The sequence below is a fragment of the Protopterus annectens genome, chromosome 9.part0 (genome assembly GCF_019279795.1).
Source record: "Protopterus annectens isolate FY-2018-M chromosome 9.part0, PAN1.0, whole genome shotgun sequence".
Taxonomy (NCBI): domain Eukaryota; kingdom Metazoa; phylum Chordata; order Ceratodontiformes; family Protopteridae; genus Protopterus; species Protopterus annectens.
This window is the reverse complement of record NC_056743.1, coordinates 114,366,689-114,383,123: the sequence shown is the minus strand read 5'-3', so window position 1 is coordinate 114,383,123 and position 16,435 is coordinate 114,366,689. Positions and strand designations below refer to the sequence as shown.

General features: G+C 42.2%; 1 protein-coding gene across 1 annotated transcript in view; it reads left to right on the top strand.

Moving 5' to 3' along the window:
- Positions 1-16,435, top strand: part of LOC122811072 (diacylglycerol kinase zeta-like) — a 3,109,428-nt gene that overhangs the window by 1,534,577 nt on the left and 1,558,416 nt on the right. The window lies entirely within an intron of this gene.

Below are 16,435 nucleotides of genomic sequence, written 5' to 3'. Positions count from 1 at the left end.
CAAACTGCTAAGAAGATACAGTTCTGAATATAGTGGTCATAAAAATTAGAGAAGGGGCAGCAACATAGTCTCAGTGAAGAAAAAGGGAAATATAGAAATAAAAAAAGGAATAGGAACATGGCATTTGGTTGAACAAATATAAGAGTTTGTGTGTTACCTACACCACCAATTATTAAGTTAAAGAATGGAGTCAGTGCAGAAACTGAAAGGGAAAGACCCTTACTTAGTATATGGTCTGCAGACTTGTCAGAAGATTACAGTTATTAACATAATGAAGAATATCTGTGTAGTGTTTAGAGTGGGAGAGGCCTTTTGCGATAACTTCGGAAAGGAACCTGAGCAGAGTTCAAGGCATTCCTTTGTATGGTCAAAACAGAAGGCTAGTGAGAAGCAGAATTATCAGTAGCAGATACTTATAGAAACAGAAATTACTGGATTGAAAGTTAGACTTGTCAAAGCCAAGTCAGAAGAATGTCATTGACATGCATTGCCTTTTGTCAAAGAAAAGTCAAGCGAAAAGAAGATAAGCAGTGAGAGTTTTAAGAAAGCACAGTGGGAGGATGATGCATTAAGAAGACTAGAGAAAACATAGCCAGAGTCAACGGAAAAACAGATGAACAGGTTGACCCCACCCCATACATCTCTTTTGAGTTGGAGTGACTTACTGCATAAGGCAAACAAAGATAAAGGAAACGTATTACGTCAACCAGTTTGTCAGGTTGCTGCTGTTGCTGTCATCCCTTCCCTCCATATTTACTTGAGGTTTGTTCAGGCAACACCGTAACTAACTGAGGTCCGCAACACTGAACACTACCCAGTTCGGCTTTGTTAATGGCAAATCATGCCTCCTAAACCTGACAGACTTCTTTGAGACAGTTACCAAGGCTGTGGATGAGGGAAATATGGTCCACACAGCCTACCTAGACCTTGCAAAGGCCTTCAACAACATTCCCCATTCTAGTATTATAGACGAGTTCACCATCCTAAACATAAACCCTTATGTCACAAGATGGGTTGCCAACTGGCTCACGCACAGAACCCACATGGTGAGAGTTGCGGGAGCTAAGTCTGACTCTAAACTGGTTACAAATGGCATTCCCCAGGGCTCAGTCCTAGGACTCCTCCTGTTCAGCATATACTTCTCAGGGGTACAGGCAAGCACAGGAGGACTATGGCTGACCAAGTTTGCAGACAACTGCAAACTAGGGGCTATAATTGACTCTCCAGCTGACACAGACATCCTCCAAAAGGGTCTCACTGAGATGATACTTAGTGTCAACATCATGGCCTAAAGCTAAATGCCAAAAAGTGCATAGTCATCCCCTTTGGAAAAAACAAAATACCCACAAACTACCACATAGGTGGTAGCCCCCTAAATACTGAAGACGTAATAAAGGATCTGGGGAAGCAAGTAGATAGTAATCTCTCCTTTGGTAATCACATTGACATAGGGGTCAGAAAATCATTCTATGCGGCCCACCTAATCACAAAAGGGTTTGCATCCAGATCAAAAGAGGTCATTGTGCCCCTCTACTCATCACTCATCAGACCCATCCAAGAGTACAACGCCCCATTTGGGATGTACCTTACAAGACACCTGCAACAGCTGGAAAGACCACAGAAGTACCTCACAAAGAGGATCACTGGCCTCAAACAGATGCCCTATGCAGCTCGACTGAAGAAACTCCAGCTGTACTCTGTTGCATACCGCCTACTCAGAGGTGATCTCTTCCTGACATACAAGGCCACGTCCAACCCAGAATTGATGGACATGCTGCACGTAAAGAAAACCATATCCCCTCGAGCCACACTCTTGAGGGAGCTAAACCTCACCACAACAATAAATAGGACATGCTGGAGGGATAGATTCCTGTCCCAGAGACTTCCCATGCTTTGGAACAAGATTCCAATCTACATTAGGCAGAGCTTGCTCGCTAACACTCATCAAGAAAAACCTTGATGAGTGGATGGGAAACAAAGTTCACCCTGGGGATCACTTCAGTGGCTGTGCTGGACAGAGGCACAGGGAACTAATCTAAGGGGGCAGCAAAAGCCAACACATTCTGGCTAGGCTTATAAATGCCTTCGGGCAGATAGCCTAGTACCTACCAATGAACCTATGAACTATCGATTGTAAAACATTTTAAAGTACTTGTAACAAAACTGCATGTAGCCATATTTTGGAAGAGCACTCATGGATGGACAAAACCAAGGCTAAAATTTAGCTAGATTTTATTGGCATGGTGTGATGAAAGATTCTGAAAGCTTCTGTGCAGCTTGATTAGGATATCAGAAGACAGGTCTTTGGGTCAGAAGTTCCCTGATAGTTAAGCCTCTCATTGAAAATCCATTTGAGAGGATAGTCTTGGATCTTGTGAATCCATTAATAAAGTATAATAAATTCAAATATATTGTAGTGGTCGTTGACTATGCTACTAAGGTTATTGAAGAAGTACCACTTTGAAAAGCCAGTGTTAGGTCAGTAGCCAGAGAACTAGTGTTACAGGGTAGGGATGCCAAAATTAATTGTCATGGACCTTGGAACCCCATTTATTTACATTGTAGTGCATTGTCTTCACTAGCGTTTAAAGCAAGATAGTTAAGAACTTCAATACTTCACTTAAAAAACTGATGGGTTAGTGGAGTTCTTCAGTAATATACTGAGGGGTATTATAAACAAGACAATTAAACAAGATGGTAAGAACTTGGATAAGTGCCCCAAACATAAAAGGATTTGATCAGTTTGAGTTACTATGATGGAAACATCTCTAAGTCTTACTGGACATAGTAAAAGAGATCTGAGAGGAAGAGAAAACTGTATTTGAAAGTGTAATAGCACACTTCACAGACTTGTGAGATAGGTTAAAATTTGTTTTGCCAATACTAAAGGAACATATAAAGATGACACGAGAAACGCAGAACTGTGTATATCAAGAAAGCAAAACTAAGGGAGTTTAAAAGGGGGCAAAGTGTTAGGTGTTAGCTCCCTCTGCTGAAAATAAATTTGTATCATGATACAAAAGACCCTTTGAGGTGGTAGAGAAATTGTTCAAAGTGAACAACAAAGTAAACAATCTAGAAAGAGAAGATAAGAGCAGATGTATCACATGAGTCTTTCAGCTTTTCTCGGTTAGGGGTCACCACAGCAGAACTCCGGTCTGCTAATGATTGGCAGTGGATTTTTATGGTGCCAGGTTGCCACCCCGACACCCAACCTTCAGAGAAGGCACACCCATTCACGCATGCATGCATGCACCTACCTGCATGTTTTTAGATGTCACATGCAGACTCTACCTAGAAGGCGCTCCAGCCGAGAATCGAACGGGAGAACTTCTTGCTGTGAGGCGACAACACTAACTGCTGCACATAAATGTGTTAAATCATAGAGGGATGCTGAAACTTCTGTATTCAGTTTGGGCACTGAGGTAGCCACAAAAGTATTGTATCAGAGAACTTTACTTGTACTGTTGAAATAGACAAAACTTTGTCTAAGGCCCATGAACATGAAGGATAGGAATCCTTGCATAGAAATATTGGTGTTATGTTGTCCTATCTCGCCTTCATTCTTACTGGTTGGGCTCAAAACTGACCTCAGTTCTGATTCAGCCGTATACTAAAGCTCGAGGTCTTCCACTGACTCATGGCTGTATCCCTATCCCATCATGCTCTAGTGAAGCTCCCAAGATCTTGTTTGCAACTAAACAGATTGGAGACTCCCATCTTTGCTCTGGCTAAGTGAACTAAACTTTATTTCTTTTATTATCATTTTTCTACTAATTTCTCAAAATTGTTCTTGTATTTCAAAAGCTAGTTAGTGTTAAGTATTGTAGTTAGTTAAGATGTTCTTTGCTGTACTGTTGATTCTGGTCTTCAAATTTCCTTTAGGCCTTGTTTTTCTCCCTACCCTGGCTAATTTTTCCACATTTTACTGTTGTTAGAGTAAATAGAAAGGCGTAAGCCCATTTAAGTTAGCGGGCTGCCACTGCCCGTTTTAGTTGGAGAGCAACCTATCTTCCTTTCTTTCTGTCTTGCGTGAAGTTAAAAAAAAAAAAAGTTGTTTGATTTTCTATATTTTATACTGTAGGATTGTATTGTTGTAGTTATTGTTTTTATTCATGTGTGTGTGGACTGTGATTTTAACATGTTCAAAGAACATAAAGAAACTAAGCCTTTGGGGTTTAAAAAGTATAGTACGTGCAGTCAGAAAATGTCAATAATGGATTCCCTTGCTGTTTGTGTTTATTGCTTGGGAGCAGTACATCTGCAGGAATCATGCTCGGTATGTCACTCATTCAGCTCTAGAGTGATACTAGAGCGAAAAAATAAGTTAATTGTTAGAGGGTTATTGAAGTCCCCCTTCCAGGAAGCTATTGAAGGAGAAGGTCCAGGCACTTCAGGATCAACAAAATCACCTTCAACCAAATCAGACAAGTCTACAAAAATATCTTCTCCTTCTTCAGGGCAAGCAGAGACTGGCAAAAGCTTGAGCAAAATTGTATCTTCCACTCCAACTGTTTCGGAACCGATGAAATCTACTTCATCGGTGCCAGCTGTTTCAGTGCCTATGGAATTTGAACTCAAGAGCCAGTTCCCAGAATTGGAGCCAGTTAGTCCTGTTCTGAGGTCACCTATTTTGCTGTCAGTCAGATCCCCTACCTTCTCCTCTAAGTCCTCCAGGAGTCTTTGGACGATGATTTGGATAGGGTGGTGCATAGGCTTCTAAAGACACTGGCCAAACTTTTTTCGGCTGCAACCCACAGGGATTCGGGGCCAGCTAAGACTATCCCACTGACATCGATTCTTCCTCTGAGCCGACTCGGGACCTCGGAGTTGGAATGCTTGGAACAGACTGTTGTGGAACCATCAGTGCCAAGAACCATCTTGGTATCTTTGGAACCGATGTCTGCTCTGACATTCTTGGTTCTGCCTGAGGAGTCTAGGAGCTGATGATCTCCTTTCAGGTCTGGGGAGGGGAGTCTGATCGGACATTTGCCAGATCCGAACTTGCATATCGGGGCTTCAGCATGGATGATCTCAGCTCCTACATAGGTTTCGGAGCCAACCCTCGTGGTTCCAGGGATTTATTCTGGCTCTTCGGAGCAGGAGGTATCTTTGAATCATGGGAGGGGGCTTTCAAGCTGATGAGGAGGGTGCAGTCTCCTCAGACAGCTCCACTCAGGGATTCTGACATTCCTCCCCCTAAGGCACCAGAGTCCATCTCTGCACCACACCATCCACTCACCAGCTGAGACCCTAGACCTCAGGGTACCCCCATTAGGTGAACCCCTCTTCTGAAACTTCTCCAGAATACGCTTCTGAAGAGGTCCCTCGAAAGAGACTGTGCAGTAGGAAGCACCTGGACTCCCCAAAGGAGTCAGTCACCTCAGACACAGACCTCAAGTCAGAAGGGTCTCCATGGTCACCCTCTGAGGATGCCTTCTTCGCAGGCATCCTTGAGATCCTTAAGCAGAGAGGCAGCTGGAAGCCCATCAACCCTTCTGATTAGTCGGTTTACCTGAAGGCCTTTGGGTCTCACCCTTCAGCCACTTGGGTGTCACTGCCTTGTGACAAACTTATGGAACTAGTTAGTCAAATAGTTGTGGGAGTCTCTAGATGCAGTGGAGCCTGACCCTAGGAGGCCAAATAAGTTCATTACAGCCCCTTCAGCTAGAGACTTCCTGACTAAGGGTGTCCCTCTAGATGCTATGGTGGTGGAAGCAGCCACCAGAAAGGAACTTTCTGAAACTTCCTCATCTGTCCATCCACCGAACAAGGAGTCTCATACAATGGACAGATATGGGAAGCACATGTTTGCTTCAGCGACTTTTGCACTCAGATTGCTGAACTATCTGATACATTTTACAAGGCTACAAAGAGATCTCCTAAAGGAGCTATGAGATGGTCTCCAAGGTACAGTAACTGCAGGGGTATTAGACAAGGTTTCCTCTCAGCTCTCCACCTTAAATTCTATGGTCAACTCCTCCATGAGGCTCATTTCTTATGCAGCAGATGGAGCAAGCAGAGCAGCAGGTTCAAGAATTTCTCTAAGGAGACATTCCTGGATGTGCTTATGTGACTTTGTGGAACCTTTTAAATCTTATTTTATTGATGCCCTATTCGATGGCTCATCCTTGTTCGGGCCAAAAGTTAGAGACGCTAACCAGGTGTGAGCAAGAAGGAAGACACTCTGCCATAGGAGTCTGTTTTTCCATACCTTCTAGACCTTACCCAAAAGGCCAGAAGGGGTTGAAGATGTGGTTTCATAAATCCCAGAGAGTTTTTCAGGACACGTGGTGAATCTTCCCCTAGAGCCAGAGAGGGAAGTACAAATGGAAGACACTGCCCACACGGCAGAGGGGGTCTGCAAAACCAGGGCGACAGGGATTCTTTTCATGGTAGGCCCTTTCAGAGCTCTTGAAGGGAAGCCCATCTGTCCATCTCTGGAGGCAGTCGGGGGTCGATTATCCTTGTACCTAAAAGCCTGTCAGGAAATAACAAAAGACAAGTGGGTACAAAGTATCATATCCAGAGGATAGTCCATGTCATTTTCTCTTGCCATCCCAAACATAAAGAAAACCTGGACGTTCCACCCAGTCATAGGAATCAAGCAACTTTAGAAATTCAAAAGGTGCTAGACAAAAGAGTCATCCAGAGTCCCAGCAGACCAAATAGGATCCAGAACTTACTTAAAATTCTTTTTAGTGACAAAACAAACAGGGGACTGGAGATCAATACGGGATCTCAGCAGATTAAACAAATCATTTAAAAAGACCAAGTTCTGGATGGTAACACAGCAGTCGATTCTTCCCTTTTTGGGAAAAGACAATTAGATGTGCTCTATAGACCTCCAGAATGCATACTACCACATAAAGATGGACAAGCCATCCAGGAGTCATCTGCACTTCCGGCTTGGAGCCAGTCATTACCAGTTTCGTGCTGTGCCCTTTTGTCTCACTACAGCCCCCAGAGTATTCACCAAGTGCATGGCAGTAGTCACGGCTCACCTGAGACATCTAGGATTCTGAGTGTTTCCGTATCTAGCTGGCTCCTAACTGCCACCACCAAGCATCTACTACTGGAATCAACAGATACCACTCTCTCTCTCTCTGCTCTCACCTGGGAATCACGGTAAATTAGGACAAATCTGCATTGTTGCCATCGCAGTGTATCATGTTTATAGGAGCAGATCTAGACACAATAAACATGATGGCAAAACTTCCTGCAGAAAGAGTCTTAGTTCTGAGACAACAAGTCCTCCACCTTCTCCCCGAAACATGAGTACAAGCAAGGACAGTTTTGAAAGTCTTGGGAACCATGGCAGCAGCGATAACTTTGGTTCCACTAGCATGCATGCACATGAGAATCTTACAATGGCTACTGTTCGCCCAGTGGTATTTGCAAGAACTACCCATGTCCCATCAAATTCTGTTAACAGAGTCCTGCAGGAAGGACCTTCGCTGGTGGCTTCACTCCAGTCATGTAACATCAGGTCAACCCTTTTATTCCCCATAGCCTGTGACCACAGATGCCTTCCAGATAGGGTGAGGTGGGGCATTATCTGGGAAGGACAGTTCAAGGCACTTGGCAGGATCACAAGGCCCATTTGCACATCAATATCCTAGAGATAAGAGCAGTGCTTTTGACATTGCAGGTACTCCAGAACTCTGTCCTGCTGGGTACAATTGCAATACAGACAGACAACATGTCAGTTGCCTGGTACATAAACAAGGAGGGACCAGGTCTTACCCCCTTTGTCGAGATGCCCTGAGAGTATGGCAGTGGATGATCTCTTTCCAACACTGTGATAGCAATGCACATCCCAAGGAAATCCAAACTGATAGCACACAAACTGAGCAGAGCAATTATCTTGCCTCATGAATGGTCCCTAAAACAAGAGGTAGCAAAGTTGATCTTCCGAAAATGGGGCCAGCCTTGCTGCAATCTTTTCACCACATCAATGAATGCCAAATTCAGCAGTTATATTGCCCTGATCCCACCTCTGGGGGAGTCACCAAGGGATGCATTTGTACATGATTGGCCCTTGGGACTTCTTTATGCCTTCCCTCCCTTCCCTTTAATACCCAAGGTTCAGCCAGCTCACTGGGAAGCAAGCTGATTCTCATTGTCCCATACTGACCTCGCCAGATTTGGTTCCCCTTCCTTTGGCCTCATCTTCAGGAGAAGCCGTGGGTTCTGGACCCATTTCCAGACATTCTGACTCATATGTCCGGAACGCTCCACACTTGTCTTTATACCCTCAAATTGACAGCTTGGCTGCTCCAATTCCAATTATAGCCATGCTTCCTAACCTCCCTCATTCGGTCAAACATATGTTGATCTCTTCTCATAAGCCCTCAGTGAGAAAATTATATATCAGTAAATGGAGAAGATTTTCTTCCTGGGCATTGGCAAAAAACATTGACCCTCTTTTTCTGCTCATATAACTTTTATACTTGAATTTTTGGTAAAACTGTTTAATGAAGGAGCAGCTGCAGCTACCATTTGTGTACAGTTAGCAGTGACATCTAGTTTCCATATAAGCGATTTTGCCCCTAACTTGATGTCCCACAAACTATGCCAAGCCTTCCAGAAGGGTACTGTTTTGTTAAGACCACCCATAAAAACACCCCTTCCACCATGGGAGCTAAACTTTGTTCTGTCCTGTTTGATCCTTCCCCCATTTGAGCCTGCGTCATCATGTGATCTAAAATTTTAACATGGAAAACAAGTATGTTGCTTGCCATCACTTTTGCTAGAAGAGTTTCAGAACTGCAAGCATTATCAATCCCTGCCCCACTGCCTTCTCTTTTTCTCCTGTACCTACCTCCAACATAAAAAAACTTCTAATAAACTTAAACCCACCAAATTAGCAGCAGACAACCTCCCAAGTGAATACCTACAAATCACAGCTGATGCTCTGGCCTACCCAGTATCCATCTTGATTAACCGATCTCTGTCAGAAAGTTACGTTCCCACATTGTGGAAAGTCTCACATATAATTCCCCTCCACAAAGGTGGACCCTCTGCAGAACTAACCAATTACTGCCCCATAGCTATTCTCTCTCCACTCTCCAAAATACTAGAGAGATGCATACACTCTCAGGTCTCACACTACCTCCTTACTAACAACCTCCTTTCCAGTACTCAGCATGGTTTCCGACCAAACCATAGCACCACCACTGCCATACTCTCCTTTACAAACACTATCCTTCAGCATAAAAACAATGGCTATCTCTCCTCTGCTACTTTCCTAGACCTATCTAAAGCATTTGACATGGTACCACACAAACAACTTATCTCTGTCCTCAATAACCTATCCTTCTCACAATCAGTCACCAACTGGTTTCAGAGTTACCTGTCTGACCGCCAACAATCTGTTGTATGGCAGAATGACATATCTCCCCAACTACCTGTCTCCATAGGGGTTCCCCAAGGATCCATCCTTGGACCCCTACTTTTCTCTGTTTACACCAATAATCTAGCCTCTGCCACCAAACATGGCACACTCATCCAATACGCAGATGACTCTACCATCATCTGCTCAGCCCAGTCCCTACCCAAACTGCAAAAAGTCACACAGGAAGCCTTTTCCTCTGTTGAAACATGGTTATCCAATGCCCAATTAATACTCAACCCAAACAAAACTAAACTACTCATCTTCCAACCCACCAAACATACTCAAAACAACTCTCACTTTAACATCACATCAAAAGACAACACCAAATTGCTAGGAGTGGAAATAGACAATAAACTAAAATTTGACATTCACATATCCATGGCCATAAAAAAAGTCCACAAAAAAATAGGAGCATTATACAGAAATAAACAATTTCACACCAAAGCAGCAAAGATTTCAATAGCAAATTCCCACTTTATCTCCACCCTACTTTATGCCTCTCCAGTATATACCAACCTAAGGCAATGTGATCTAAACAAGATAGAGACCTGCTACAACAAAATAGCAAAATTCGCCACAGGGGCATCCTACCATAGTCACCACTGCCTCTCACTTGCTGAACTGGGCTGGCTTGAACTCCCTCACCTCCTTCAGTGGTATCAACTCTCACTCACCCACAAACTAGTAAACCATCCACTAAATGTCCCATCCCTCCAGAATCTACTCCAACCCCATCGCACCACCAGACCACTAAGATCCAGCAACAAAAATCACTTGCAGATCACTAAAGCCAATAACTCTGCTGGTGAAGCACTATTCTCTTGTGCCATAGCCAAATTATGGAACTCACTCCCACCCACAATTACCTCCGTACCATCATGCACCAACTTCAAAACTTTATTAAAAGCGCACCTAAAAACATGCTGGGTATGCCCTTGCAACTCCCACTCTAATATCATCCACCCCATCCAACTACTACCTTTCTTTCACCTCCACTAACTACCTTGATGATAGCAAGCTCAGATGCTCATAAGCCTAGTAGTTATTATACACCAGGAACTTCTCATTGTTACATTTGTTAATGCCTGTTATGTACTTCACAGATAAAGATTCTAGTTGTCTGCTGATGTACTATGTTCTTCATCTGTAAATATGTTGTAAGTAATTTCTATGTTAAATTGTTAATCACTATGTAATCCAATGTAACTACTGTCTGTTTATTTTACTGTGGAGCTTTTCTCCCCAGGCCTCCGCTGAAAATGGACACACGTCCAGTCAGACACTCCCGGTCAACAAATTTAAATAAATAAATAAAATAAATGAAATAAAAAATCAATCAAGCCACCGTATATCTTTTTCACAAGGATAGAGTATCCCTTCGAACAAACCCATCCTTTTTGCCAAAAGTATGTTCAGAGTCCAACCTAAATCATTCCGTTGAGTTACCATTTTTTTTCCCAAACCATGGCAACAAGGCAGAATATAAGCTTCACCAAATGGATGTACATAGACAAGTATGCTTCTACATACATAGAACAAAGGACTTCAGGAAATCTTATCAGTTATTCATGTTGTTTTCAGAAGCAAAGAAAGGTGCCCCATATATCTAAGGTCACACTTTCAAGATGGTTCTCAGATTGTATTACCTTTATATATAATTCTAATAAACTTTTAAACAATAATATTAATAACAAGCTATTAAATTTCTAGTCTCCCACCAGGACACAAGTGCTCTTCAGCAATTGCATTCTGCTTGCTGAGCACACTCAGGCAAATCTTCAGTCTGCGGCTACCACCCCACCCATACAGGATAGTAAGGAATCAGTACTGCAAAACTAAACAAGGATATACATTTTGGGCCTCAAGAGCAGGAGCACACTCAAGCAAATCTGCAGTCTTCGGTTACCACTCCACCCATATAGGATAATAAGGAGTCAGTACTGCAAAACGAAACAAGGATATACATTTTGAGCCTCAAGAGCAGGAGCGCACTTAAGCAAATATGCAGTCTTCGGCTTTCACCCCACCCATCCAGGATAATAAGGAATCAGTAATGCAAAACTAAACAAGGATATACATTTTGAGCCTCAAGAGCAGGGTCAGTCCACCCAGGCATTCTTCTTGTATGTTTTATGAGAGTGAAGCTATAACATTAGCAGTATTTCTTAGTAGTTCTCAGCGTGCTAATAAAACTAACTGTTGCAGCCTTGTGTCCCCCCCCAGCTAGTGCAGTAATCCTAACTGTCCAATGGACAGTATACATGTAATTCAGATCCCTGTGACTAAATTAACCATCAAGCAGCCCACTCAGTGCTTTCTGCCTTAGTTTGTATCACTTGGAGCCCCATGTGTTTATTTGCATCTCTATACATTCCTCTTCATTGCTAATGTATCTCCCTACTCTAATCTGTGCACAAGCTGGCTACTAATAAGCAAGTCAGTGTGAAGACACACTCCCAACCTTAATAAACTTTGCTGTCTCTTCTCTCCTTCACTTTACAGGTAGTTTGAATTATTACTTACCCCCCTCTGAGGCCTTTACTGATAGATTTCCACTGATTGCCTCGCTGGTTTCACTGGTTTCTTTGCATTCCACCTGGTTTACACCCCTTGTGCTATCTCCCTCCCCCAGTACTAAGTCTATATTAGAATCCTGCCGAGCATGGAGCCATTTTTAAATTTCTAGTCTCCCACCAGGACACAAGTGCTCTTCAGCATTTGCATTCTGCTTCCTGGTAAGCTATTAGACCTCAGGAATTTGTTTAAAGTGTTCAGATTTGTAAAGTAATACTTACTTTTTACTCTTGTCTTGGTGGGCTCTGCCACTCACTAACGCTCAGACTTTCTCCGCCCCCCTGCCCCCTATTCCCTCCTACCCCACTACCTCTACATTTATAGTAATCACAGCCACACCTACAGCTCACCCTCACATCACCTCCACCAATCACAGCTCCTTAAGTCAGATCACATTATACCACACCAACTTGCTCCACCACAAAATACTCCCTACCGCTCTCATTCCCACTAGGCATTATTTACATCACCCACACTACTTACCCATCCACATATAATTCCTATCCAGACCCCCATCTAGAACCAACTTTTATAACCATGACTATCACATAACTAAGTCTAGTCTGTCTTCTCATAATTCTTTATAACATCACAAGTTATCACTCTAGCAATATCCCTAAACTTAGTAGCACAACACTAAATTATGCACTCTCATACAGACACCGCACATTATATCTGCCCACAATTGTTCAAGAACTACATAACGGACCAATTCAGAACTAAACACATATGCTCTCATTCCAACTCTAAAAAAACACAATACCTTCTCACACTCATCACCAAGCTCCAACATCTGTTTCACCATTTTAACACCAGGCGTACCATAAGTAGGGATATCCACCCCAACCCAGGCCCAAATCCATCCTGTCCAACACGAACTGCTCCAGCACAAATGTCAGAACATAACACCCCCACTATCTTCATCCCTGGGCAAATCAACAAAAGCAGCAAAACCAACCATCTTTTAATGCTAAATATTAATATTAGAAGTATCAGAAATAAAATACCTGAACTCCAGGCCACAATAACACACTACTCCCCAGACATAGTTGTTTTAACAGAAACCTGGCTAAATAAAAACATAGCAAACTCACATGTGTTTAAAGTGTGCTGGAATCTTTAAGACTGGCTGGACTTTGTGTTATTGCTTCCAAAGTAAGCACTTCTCTGAAGAAAAAAAAAGTACTGAAGGTGTACCACAGACACACAGAATCCAACTAACTGCTATTAAATGAGCCACAATTTAAAAATCTGATGCAAAGCCTCACAGGTGAATTATCTTCAAAAAAGTGTAGGTATTCTATATATACCACATTATGACAGCAAAACATGTAACAGGAAAGTTTAATGTAAATCGCCATCATGTTGCTCAGAAAACCTGGGAATGCAACCCAGTGTGGAAGAATGGTTTGCCTGAAAGGGACAGGCCGCTATGTGGCCAAGAGCAGAGATTCTTTGGAAATCTTGGTCAGAAACCTTGAACAAAAGAAGCCTTTAAGTATTGGGAAAACCCTGCTGGTAGATGTACAAGAAAAGAGGTACCAGAAACTTGCCTGGGACATATGAGCATCAAACCAGTGTAAGAAACTTCACTGTGTGGAAGATTTTCAATCCATATATATCTAGTTAATCCCTGTATATTAATTTGACTTGGGACAAGTTTAAGTTCGCTACTTCTACTACCATTATCTGATCTGATTAATATACAGGGATTAACTAGATATATATGGATTGAAAATCTTCCACACTGGTTTGTTTTTGGACCCAATATACTTGTTTAGTGGGTTGTTTGAGACTTCGGGGATACCACGGTAATTGGTTTTTTTTTTTTTTTGGAACGTATGAGGATCCCAACTGTAGAAGTTCCTGAGAGAACCAGACACCAATTAGTTGAGGAACCTAAACAGTTTGACTAAGCTGTAAAACAGAGGCTATGAACTGTAAGCTGTTTAGTTTTAAACTGATGTAGTCTAAAACAAAAGTTGTACTTGTGTTTCATTTTATAATGTTGGATAATTCACTGTAAATAAAGTGCACTTTAACTGAAGAACAGTTACTTCAACATTTTCTAAATACTACAGTCTGGAAAGTAGAAGACACACTTTGAAAGCAGAAGGTGAGAGATGGAGAAACAAATATTGTTTCAAAAACAGGCTTGTAGATTATTTGAATAGTGCTCACTGATAGAGTCTACTTAGTCAAAATAGGGCAAGCCACCTCAAGCATTAGATCTGTAACGAGTGGTGTGCCCTAGGGATCGGTCTTGGGGCCTCTGCTGTTTGGGATATACTTTTCAGAGGTGCTGGCCAAAACCAGTGGGCTATGGCTGACCAGGTTTGCAGATGACTGCAAGCTGGGTGCAGTCATCAATTCCCCTAGTGATGTGCGCATCCTCTAAGGAGGTCTCACCCAAACAAATGACTGGTGCAGAAACATGGCCTCAAACTGAATGCCAAAAAATGCATCATCATCCCCTTTGGCAAGAGTGATGTCCCTACAAATTATCACATTAATAATAAGGTCCCAAGCATGCAATCAATCGTGAGGGACTTGGGCACCCAGGTTAATAGCAAACTGACTTTTGACCGCCATATTGCCTCTGTTGTACGGAAAGCTTTCTACATGGCCCACCTTTTTAGTAAGCGTATCTCATCCAGGGACAAGGTGGTCATAACATCCCTGTATTCTTCCCTTATAAGACCCATTATTGAGTACAATCCCCCTTTTGGCATGTACCACAGACATTCCTCGCCAGGAGAATCCAGGTCCTCAAACATATACCCTACACAGATAGGCTAAAGGCCCTATCCCTCTATCAGTAGGACTTGGTGGGACAGATTTGTGTCCCACAGACTTCCCCTTTTGTGCAATAGACTCCCTCTCCACGTCAAGCAGAATACCTCATTAACCCTTTTTAAGCGCCACCTGGATAACTGCATGGGGAACAGAAAATACAAACCTGGGATTCCACCTTTGTCCCTGCTGGGCAGTGGCATTGGGTGCTGACTTGTTGGAACATGAGCTAAATTCTTGGCTAGGCTTGTAAGGGCGTCAGGGCCAATAGCCTAGCAACTTCCTATTATCCTATTTTCTAAAGAGGCACTAAAGTTGAAAAAAAAACATTAGGAGTAAGAATGTAGATAGGTAGGACCTACTGCTTTTCAAATAAATAATGGGCCTAATGAGCCTTAAATGTATTCGTTAGAGAGGTTATTTGCTGTTGATCACAATGTACAGAAAAGATGGGTAATGAGAGTTTCTTTACAAAGACAGAAACAAAGGCAAAGAAGAGAAGAAACCGATTTCATGGAGATCTTTGTCTTCTAACATTTAAATGAGAGTTGCTAATATTAGGGAAAAGGACTGAAATGGGGACTGATACATGCTGTGGTGAATGTTAGAGTGAAAGATAAAGGTAAAGAACTTAATGAGGAAGGGTAACTTTCATGAAGTAGTCCTTACTAATGTAAAAGGGTGGAGATGTAAAGAACATTGAGAAGCATTTATGCCATTGTGCGGCATGTGATCCCATTAGTATAGCTGTGAAGTATCACAAGGCAAGAGATCGGGACAATAGATGAGTATACTTCTCTCTGTCACAGAACCTGCTGAGGAGTTGTATTGAATGGTGGCATGAATATAATGACAGAAACAAGTAGTTTTGCAGTGTTGGTAATGGCCCTTGCTTTTTTGGCATAGTTTTTTTGGGTGTCATATTGGGCTCAGGAGCGAACTTAACCTTTCAGATGATTATCACAAGACTGGTTTGCCAGTGACCAGCAAGAGTTGGTTTAGATTCTAGAATATATGGCTATGTGGCACACTAGATTTAAAGGACAATGCTGGTTGGAAACTAGAAAAAAGAAGGTTTTGATTGTAAATTGGTATTTTATGCAGCACAAATGGTTCTGGTTCACTGTTTGTGGTTAGTTTTATTTTCTACCTTAAAGTGGTATAGGGGTTTGCTGTACTTTAATTTTCATATGAGAGTGTATATACAAGTAGAAATTATTGTCTTTCCTGTTTTTTTCCCTTTTTCACTGAATTAGAATGAAAGAACCATAAATTAATGTTCTCTCTCTCTGTCTCTCTCTCTTAAGACACTGTATTAATAGTATGTTTTACTGAGTCTCTAAGTCAGCTTAAAAGTAAGTAGAACAACTCTGGTAGAAAGTTGGTATTTGCTTGTTTTTGTCAGTAATGTTAAAAAATGTGAAATCCACTTGGGAGGGGAATCTAAGGAAACAATATGTACTGGGATCTTGGATCTGTGGATAACAGAAAAGGAGAAGCTTCTGTGTGTTGCTTTCCAATCAAAGCAGAGATGCAGTGCAGTATGGTATTGCACTCTGAAAGACATTTAGAATTATTTTCTTTGTAGCTTCAGCCGTACAGGTATAGGAAGTATACTTTGTTAAAAACGGTATATTACAGTGTTACCAAACATGTAACAGATGGGAAAGG